Below are 7,363 nucleotides of genomic sequence, written 5' to 3'. Positions count from 1 at the left end.
GTTAACCACCAGAAAACTGGAAATGGTGCTGTGGCTCAAGTGGTAGACAGCCAGCCTTGAGCTGAAGAGCTGAGGAACAGTAGTACCCAGGCTGAGTTCAAGCCCCATGATGGACAAAAAAAAAAAGTATATGGGAATTCTCAGCGCTATCTTTGCAACTTTTTGATAAATCTAAAATTACTCCAGAATAAGATATTCTACTACAGGGCTGGGAAGGTGGCTCAGTGGTAGAGCGTTTGCCTTGCATGCATGAGGCCCTGGGTTCGATTCCTCAGCACCACATAAGCAAAAAGAAAAACGCCAGAAGTGGCACTGTGGCTCAAGTGGTAGAGCTCTAGCCTTGAGCTGAAGATCTGAGGGACAGCACCCAGGCCCAGAATTCATGCCCCATGACCGGACCCAAAAAAAAAAAAAAAAGATATTCTACTACAAAATTGATAGGAGAAAATTAAACAAGGAACTGAAAAGCAAAATGAAATGAAATCCATAAAGTAGTGACAGAAAGAAAAATGTTAGTTGGCTTCTGGCATAATCTAGCTTTGATTACTTTATTTCCTAAGCTAATTTTAAAAACTGAGTTTCTCAAATTGTTTAAATAGGGATACAGGTGGACCCATTGCAACAATGAGATGTACAAGATGTTATGTCAAAAAACGAACTTTACAACTTTGGCAGGAGGGACAGGGGAAGGGGGGGAGATAGGAAGGGATGGGAAGGGGAAACAAAGAAGGAGGCAACAATGCTTGATAAGAAATGTATTGATTGGGCTGGGAAGGTGGCTCAGTGGTAGAGCACTTGCCTTGCATGCATGAGGCCCTGAGTTCGATTCCTCAGCACCACATAAGCAAAAAGAAAAAAGCCAGAAGTGGCGCTGCCTTGTGCTGAAGAGCTGAGGGACAGAGCCCAGGCCCAGAGTTCAGGCCCCACGACCGGACCCTAAAAAAAAAAAAAGAAAGAAAAAGAAAAAAGAAATGTACTCATTATCTTGCCCATGTAATTGTAACCCCTCTGTATGGTATTTTCACAATTAAAAATAAAACAGTTTCTTTCACATACAATTACCTTTTTTTCCCTCTTTTCTTTTCCCTTCGTTTATTCTTTCCTTTTTCTCTTCCTCTCTTCCTTCCTTTTCTCTCTCCTCTTACTGCAAACACTACTCTGAGGTATACCCCATGCCCTTGGTTGTTTTGTGCTTTGTCTTCCTAATATATCCTTGGTCAACATCAACTTGAGATCCTTGTGTCTCAAGCTCTCTAGTTCTGGGACTACAGATGTGTACCACCATTCCCAGCTCTCTACTCTTTCTCTCCTCTTCTGAAGATCATTCAGTTATGTCCGATTCTAAAATGTCTTGTAGATCCTGTGGTATTTTCACTTTATTGCCAACTTTCATAGTTGTTTCTTTCCTTGGATTCTACTATGAAACTTCAAAAAAAGAAAAACTTTAGACATTACCTACCCTCTTCCTTGGTTCCCATTTTGTTGACTGCTTCTTCATAAAATGCCTAATGACTCTTTTGTTACCTGTGCAAGTTACCATATGCTTTCTGTAGGTAAGCACATCGGTTCTCACAGTTCTGTTTTAGGGTACTTGTTCTGTCATAGGGCAGAACTCCAGCAGACTATGCTCAGATGGGAGATCTATTTAAACATGGCTGCTCAGGAAGAACAAGTAAGGGGTTTAGTGGCCCAAGGCTATCTTTGGGATACTGATAGGAACTTTAGGTTTAAATGGAGAAATGATTAGGGCCCCAGAAAGAGGTATGCATAATTAAGTAGTCTTGGTTCAAAGATGGTCTGGCTGATCATTATCTCAGTATGGTTTTGCTTTATAGCCTGGAGTCCTCATTGTCTGAGGAGACAGTTCAGTTTCCCTAAGATGATTGTTGGAAATGTTTGTTCCTGCTTGAGCAGCAGTAGCACAGTCTCAGTGATTCCACTGATCCTGGATTCACAGCTTTCTACAGGTTTAGGTCAATGACTGGAGACTTTCAGGAGCTTTTTGGAGGCCTGTGGAATGGTGATAATAAGGTGTCCTAATTACTCATATCTTTGTGCCGTCAGTCTTCAAGGCAGATGATACAGGCTAGGTGTCATTACTTTTCAGGCCTACTCCTGAATCATTAACATGTTTGAATACAGACTTAAGCAGGAGCTTCATGACAAAGAAGATAGCTGTAAATTGAAGGCAAGTATGCCAAGCTTTTATTCTGATTCTAGTTACCTTATGGGCTCAAGTGAGGGTTTGGTAATTTTTTTCCTTGGTTTTAGTGTTTGAACTCAAGGCTTTATACTTACTCAGCTTGCTCACAATGAGGCAGCACTTAAACTACAGCCACAGCTCTAGTCTAAAATTTGTGCTCATTATTTTGGAGATGGAGTGTTCAGGATTTTCTTCCTGGGCTGGCTTTGAATCATGATCTTCTAGATCATAACCTCTTCAGTAGCTTAGCATGAGTCACTGGCACCCAGTGTTAGTTCATTTCCCCCCTCTCCCAGTACTGGAGATTAAACTCTGGGCCTTCAACTTGTTAGGCAACTGCTCTACCACCAGAGTCATGCCCCCAACATCCCTCCTTTTTCAGATAAAGTACTATGTTTTCCCCAGGAGCCAGCCTCCAACCACTGTTCTCTCTCTGCCTCACAAGTATCTGGAATTATAAGTATGCACCACCATGCCTGGCAGGAGTCAGTGCTTTTTTAGCAAAAGCCATTTCTATACCTATTACAGCTCCATTTACCACCTACATCCTGGTGGCTTTGAAAGATGTACCTTTAGCTCAACTTTCTTCTGAGTTCCAAAGTTAATACTTATCAGCTTTCGGACATCTTCTGAAGATGTTTAAAACTCATCATCTCCCCAAAACAAATTCATTATCTGACTTTTCCCCATAGACCTGTTCTTCTTTGTTTCCCCAGCTTCTTAGATCACCTTGCTAGCATATAGCCCAAAGACATGAAAAACATCTGAAAATCTTCCCGAGTCATGCTTCTCATTTCTACACAGCCACAAAGTACTCTATGATTTCTCTCCTATCTCACGTCTCCTTCCTAATCCTGCTAGTTGTGATTTTTTATTGTTATTATAAAGGTGCTGTACAGAGGGGTTACAGTTACATAAGTCAGGTACTGAGTACATTTCCTTTTTGGATAATGTCACCCCTTCCCTCACTCCAAGTTTCCCCTTCCTGTCCCACCCACAAGTTGTATAGTTCATGTTCAACATAGTGTCTAGTGAGTACCACTGCTGCTAACCCTACTATCTTTGTCTTATATTTTAGATCATCACTATAAGCTGGATAATTGAAACTGGACTCCTATCAGATTTCCTTCCATTCTCTTTCTTTCAGTCCCAATGATGTTGATGACATATAGCCTAATCTTTTTATTTCCCTTATTAAATAAACCCTTCAGTGGCTCCTCAAAGCCTGGATCTTTTCTTCATGACTTGTAATATCCTCCATGACTCACTCGCATTTACCTTTCTTCTTCTTTCTTCTCATATTAGCCCATATGTGCCCACATTTCAACCCAACCAATCCACTCAGTACCACCACCACCACAGTTTCTATGCCTTCCTCCATGGCCACAACTATTTCCTTCCATGCCCTTGTGATTTTGAACATGCTGATGTTTATTTTGCCTGAAACTCCTTTCTCCAGCCTTTCTGTCTGCAACACTTTTACTCATCTGTCAAGATCTAGTTTCACCATTTGTGACACTATTCTCTAATGTCCTGGCCCTGGTTTGAATTAGGAATCTCCTCTCTGACAATAACCCATGCTTTCTTCTCTCATTACAGTTCCAGGTGACAACTTGAAATTCTGTCTTCAAGATAATGACCATTTGCCTTGTGAAGATTAAAATGTATTTGTGACTTTAACTAAGTATCACCATCTTACAATACTGTGAAGTTTGTGAAATTTATATAATCACTTAATCTCAATAAGAATTATTTAATAATAGAAATTCTGTCTTCACAGCTTGGTATAAACTGCTTAAGTATGTTTTTATCAGTGGTATGTCTTCTAGAAAAAACTGTACATAGTGGATGCCTTTCATTTGTTTCAACAAAAGAAAGAAGGAAGTGTAGATTCTCCTATCTGAAAAATTCTCTTGTCCCCTAAAACTCCTGTCTCCTACCACACCTCATAGGTCTCTCTCCTTCTCTATAGTCAAGCAGTTAGAGAATACATTCTACTCTAAGTCTACAGTTTCAAGCTCCTGAGAGAGACTTTTGATCCACATGAAAATTTATACCTTTAAAAATGAAAGTGAGCCAGGTGCTGGTGGCTCATGCCTGTAATCCTAGCTACTCAGGAAGCTGAGATCTGAGGATCACAATTCAAAGCCAGCTGGGGCAGGAAAGTCCAAGAGACTCTTATCTCCAGTTAACCACCAGAAAACCGAAGTGGTACTGTGGCTCAAGTGGCAAAGCACTAGCCTTGAGCTGAAGAACTGAGGGACAGCGCCCAGGCCCAGAGTTTGCGCCCCATGACTGACCAGAAAAAAAAAAAAAAAAAGTAAGCTGGGAGCCAGTGGCTCAATCCTGTAATCCTAGCTACTCAGGAGGCTGAGATCTGAGAATGAAGGTTCCAAGCCAGCAGGCAGAAAAGTCCATGAGACTCTTAATCTCCAATAAATCTCCAATAATCAGGAAAGCCAGAAGTGGCCCTGTAACTCAAGTGGTAGACTGCCCGCCTTGAACACAAAGAGGCTTAGAGACAGTGCCCAGGCCCTGAGTTCAAGCCAAGGACTGGCAAAAAAGAAAGTGACATAATCAAAAGTGTACTATTAGTTAATATAAATATTAAAATTTTCAATTTTCCTTTACAAAACAACTTTGTACATACTCTACACCCGCAAAAACAGTATCTTTTACATCATTTGGGTCACTTTTTCAGCCATTTTATACATTTTCCTAAAACCGAGAACCTTCTTCTCAGAGAAGGGTCTAGAAGAGGATATAGTACAGTATGAATCCATGGACAATATAAGTCACTGGAAACTTTATCCCAAGTCACAAGTCCCATTTGCATCATGCTAAAGCAATTGTGTTTTTGGCATTCATCCTGCAAGAGTATATTCATAGAATCATTCAATGTACTTTAAAAAATCATTTAGGAATTCTTAGCTTCTTTATCGAAGAATAAGATTTATACAGAGTCATAAACTCAATACAAGTCATAAACTCAATAGACTGTCATGATACACCAGTATGATGTCACTACAGGCAAGAAATAGAACATTTAGAAGATCCCAGAAGCCCCTCCCAAGTACTACTATATTGCTTTTTAAAGCAATCTTATAAATGTATACTTAGAGACATCTAACACATGTAGTTGTGAGGTCATACCACCAGGAATAGTTATCAAAGCTGTGTTAAATTTCTTTGACTAGGGACTCTGTGGCAAATGACCTCTACAAGCATCCAAAATAGCGTTGCTGAGGACATCTCAGGGTAATGAGACTTGCCCCAACCACAGAGCTATTTTTATGTGCCAGGTACAGAGTGCTTCACCTGTATTATTTGATACAGGCTTAATCCTTAGACCCAGTCTATAGATGAAAAAACCAAGACAGAAACAGGTTAAATAGCAGCTCTCTCAAAGACACACAACTTGAAAAATGGCAGAGTCTGGACCAAGAGCCAGGCAGTCTGGCACCAGAGTCCACAAGCTTAGTCACCATACCATACTGCCCTATCCAGTGGTTTGTTGTTCAAAATAAAGTAAATGAGAGCAAACCCTGTAATATGAGAGACTTTGTAAGGACTCAAATATAAGGTTACTCCCTCTTTCCTGAGGGATGATTTTGGAAAAACAAAAAAGCAAAAACCTCACCCTATATTCAAGCTTATACGGTATTTGCAGATGACTCCCAAATATTTATGTCCACCCCAGACCGCTCCTCTAAGCTGCAGACCTACCTACCCAACAGGCACTTCAAAGTCAGCAGCCCCAAATCACAAGTCATCATCTTTTCTATGCAAAGCCCCCTTCCACCTACTCCTGGTCTTTTTGTCAGCACAGTGTCACCACCATCCGTCCTCTCGCTCAGCTGTCCAACCCAGTCTCTTGGATGTCATCAAGGACTCAGCCTCTCCCTTCTTTGTTCCAAAAGCACACTCTCTCCTTCTGCCTTCTGCTGACTTGTAAGAGAGAACTTTTTGGTCTCTCTGGCCAGAAGTTCCTGGTTTCTCTGTGTCACTTGTACAGGTCTCATTTTAGTTCACCTATCCTATCAAGGATCAAGGTCTCCAGTCCACAGACGCTGATACCCCCACCCCAGGCCTAAAGATGGACAGGAGAGGAGTCAAAACTCTTTTCAATCATCCACTTACTCTCCATTGCTGACTGACTTGACTGCTCCCTGTTTTCCATTTCCAATCTGGTCCCTCAAGACCCTTCTTACATCCCTGTCCAACTGCCTTCTCAAAGTATTTTTCTGGGGAGTGTACTCTGAATAAGACCGTTGTTCCCTAAGCTCTTTGGTCCAATAACCTCCCAATCTTTAGCCTCAAATTTGGTATAAAGCAGGAAATAAGGGGGGAAAAAACCCCGAAGAATGGAAGAGGGAAAAGGGATCGACTGGGGGAGGAGGGGGGATGAGGGCAGTAAGAGAAAAGAGAAGGGAAAGGTGCGAGAGGAAAAAGCAATGGGAAGAGAGATGGAAGAAAGGATGGGGAGAAGGAGGCCAGGAGACACGGAGACAGGGTAGGAGAATGTCTGGGAAGAAGTGGAGAGGAGAGAGAGGGAGGACTGGGAAGGATGGAGAGGCGGGTGGGGCGCAGAGGTGCGCAGCTGGGCACGGGGAGGGGGAGAATGGAGGTGCAGGCGGGCAGGAAGAGGGGGCGCGTGGGGGAACGGGACCGCGAGGGAGAAGAAGAAAGGGCCGTGGGGACTCTGGACTGGAAGCGGAGAAGGAGGTGCGCCGCAGGAAATGGAGACGGGGGCCGAGAGGATGTAGAGGACGGGACGGGCGGGGAGGACCGGGAGAAGTGACGGGAGGAGGCCGGGGAGCCGGGGCGAGGGCCCGGCGCGGCTGGGGCCGGATCCGGAGCCCGAGGACGGGGCCGGGAAGTCCAGGGGCGGAGGGAGGGCGGGCGGGCAGGAGGGCGGTGGGGGAGCCGCGGTGGGGTGGGGGCGGGGGCTCGGCGGGCGCAGGGGCGGGGGCTCGGGTTACCGCGCGCGGAGGGCGGAGGAGCGGAGGGGAGCGGCGGGGGAGCGGAGGGGGGGCGGCGGGGGGGCGGAGGGGAGGGGGCGCGGGGCCGCGGCGGCGAGTCTCGCATCCTCCGCGGGGCGGCTGTGGAGGAGGCGGCGCCCCTGCGGCGGCGGCGGACGGACGGACGGACCGATCGACG

The 7,363-nt window shown here is 44.6% G+C and overlaps 1 protein-coding gene across 1 annotated transcript in view; it reads left to right on the top strand.

The window, feature by feature from the left end:
* The first annotated feature begins 6,698 nt into the window (after positions 1–6,698).
* Positions 6,699–7,363, top strand: part of Dchs1 (dachsous cadherin-related 1) — a 35,394-nt gene continuing 34,729 nt past the window's right edge. The window contains exon 1 of the mRNA XM_070035214.1: positions 6,699–6,716. The gene's annotated coding sequence lies outside the window, so the exon portion shown is untranslated. The remainder of the gene's footprint in view (positions 6,717–7,363) is intronic.

Source organism: Dipodomys merriami, unplaced genomic scaffold, assembly GCF_024711535.1.
Source record: "Dipodomys merriami isolate MVZ:Mamm:240054 unplaced genomic scaffold, mDipMer1.0.p SCAF_25, whole genome shotgun sequence".
Lineage (NCBI taxonomy): Eukaryota > Metazoa > Chordata > Mammalia > Rodentia > Heteromyidae > Dipodomys > Dipodomys merriami.
This window is presented reverse-complemented; position numbering and strand designations above follow the sequence as displayed.